Source organism: Microcaecilia unicolor, chromosome 4 (genome assembly GCF_901765095.1).
Source record: "Microcaecilia unicolor chromosome 4, aMicUni1.1, whole genome shotgun sequence".
NCBI classification, from domain to species: domain Eukaryota; kingdom Metazoa; phylum Chordata; class Amphibia; order Gymnophiona; family Siphonopidae; genus Microcaecilia; species Microcaecilia unicolor.
This window is the reverse complement of record NC_044034.1, coordinates 9,389,388-9,391,926: the sequence shown is the minus strand read 5'-3', so window position 1 is coordinate 9,391,926 and position 2,539 is coordinate 9,389,388.

The following is a 2,539-nucleotide window of genomic DNA, read 5'->3' as shown; positions in this document are numbered from 1 at the left end:
TCTTATGTACAAATAAATCTGGGAAGCTCTGCTACTCTTCCTTATGATTTCATAAAATCCAGCTTCTGTCCTGATTTATTTCTTGAGGGCCCCTTTTACTAGGCCACGTGATTTTTGGTGTGAGTCCACTACGCATGTCTGGAAAATATTTTATTTGTGGACGCGCGTAGCAGATGCACACCAAGTGGCATCTGACGCCCAAATTTTTACCGCTAGGTCTATGGCTGGTGGTAAGGTCTGAGACCCAAAATGGACGCACGGAAATTTTGATTTTGCCGCACGTCCATTTTCGGCAAAAATTTCAAAAAGGCATTTTTTTCTAGGCACGCTGAAAAATAATTCTGCACATGCCCAAAACCCACGCCTACACTACCGCAGGCCACTTTTTACCGCTGATTAGTAAAAGGACCCCTTAATCTGAAGTCTCTGGCAGGATTGTGAGAGGTGGAAGATTGTTCAGATTTGTGTTAAACATGTTCAAATCGATCACTGCCACAGAAATATTAAAGTTTGAGGATTTCTTTCTTTCCTGTAAAGATGGAAACCAGAAAACTTTCACAGTTTAAAATATGAAATTACTTATACGGTCTGTGCCAGAGCTGGTGGTGGGAGGCGGGGATAGTGCTGGGCAGACTTATAGGGTCTGTTCCAGAGCTGGTGGTGGGAGGCGGGGTTGGTGATTGGGAGGCGGGAATAGTGCTGGGCAGACTTATACGGTCTGTGCCAGAGCTGGTGGTGGGAGGCGGGGTTGGTGGTTGGGAGGTGGGATAGTGCTGGGCAGACTTATACGGTCTGTGCCGGGGCTGGTGGTTGGGAGGTGGGACTAGTGCTGGGCAGACTTATACAGTCTGTGCCAGAGCTGGTGGTGGGAGGCGGGACTGGTAGTTGGGCGGCGGGGATAGTGCTGGGCAGACTTATACAGTCTGTGCCAGAGCTGGTGGTGGGAGGCAGGGTTGGTGGTTGGGCGGCAGGGATAGTGCTGGGCAGACTTATACGGTCTGTGCTGGGGCTGGTGGTTGGGAGGCGGGACTAGTGCTTGGCAGACTTATACGGTCTGTGCCAGAGCTGGTGGTGGGAGGTGGGACTGGTAGTTGGGAGGCGGGGATAGTGCTGGCCAGACTTATATGGTCTGTGCCCTGAAGAGAGTAGCACATTTGAATTTATCTTGTTGGGCAGACTGGATGGACCGTGTAGGTCTTTTTCTGCCGTCATCTACTATGTTACTATGTAAGTTGCTTGAAAGATTACAACCAGTGCTATATATGTCTTTGGTATGGGAAGAACTCTTCAGTCAGGGTGAGCTTGAACAACATTCAAATTAAAGAGAACAGGTTTGAAGGGAGGTGTGCAAGTGAGACTGGGGAGAAATAAAAAAAATAAATAGTGTAATTTTAAAATCTGTAAGTGGTTCAAAGTTTGTTTTTTTTTGGGGGGGGGGGGGGTTCTGAGCATCATATACACCGAGAGGAGGTCATGACTGCAATGTTGTGTGCATAATTATCAGGTAACCTGGGATAGCTACAGCTAAAAGCCATTTCATTGGCTGATGGTTTCAACAGTAGTTTCAAAAGAGGAAGTTTAGCTGACATGTTGAAGAGCTGGTAAGTGAAAATCTAATAGCTTTATTTTGTGTTTGTTTTTATATATGTAACCAGTTGTAGAAATTGGTTTGATTTGATTACCTTACTGCTGGGAGAGCAGGGGGGTTGGCTGGAGGTGTCCTGGGTTGCCAGGGAGATATTTAACTAGGATGAATTCCTGCACATGAGCAATTCATACCAAGGAGACCTGCACTGACACCTGAAATTTTAAAAGTGCTAAAAATAAGTTTGAAAAGTATTTGCATTAAATCTAATTGCAGAATTCAGGTGCTGGGAGTCTGTACTTGGTTGTCATATGCTCAGATTTGTTTAAATCATATGCAACTTAGTCCGTTTTTGGAAGGTTCTCATTTGCATATTTATGGGTAAACATTGATGGAAATATTTACAGCCTTAATGTTAGGGCATGGGTCTGATCAAAAATGTGAAGTTTGATCCAAAAATGAAGGGTTTATCTAGTGTTTTTGACTAAAAATTCCCATTAGAGTGTCTGTATGTTAATCTGCATTCAAATAGAGCTCTCTGATTGGATGATCAGCTCCTGTTAGAAATCTGCCTGGGAACAGAGTGAGAGCAACTAGTTTGGCCAAGAGAGACATGCAGCTGTGAGCTCTGTGTGTGTAAGAATTGAAAGAGAGAATTGTTGTTTGATCTAAGTTGACTGAAATTATAAAAGAGTGCCTGACATAGAGGCTGGTACGAAATATATATATATATATATATATATATATATATTTTTTAAAATCTTTATTTATATAAGAACAAGAAAACGCGGTAAAAGTAATAAACTATCAGAATCACAACATTTTCCTTTTGTCCAATGTCCGCTCTGTACACCTACATACCCCCAGATCCCCCCTCCCTCCCCAACGTCCCCCCCCCCCCCTTTGTGGGCTTAGCCATTCAAAATCCTACTGCGGGCTACCAGTGTTAATGTG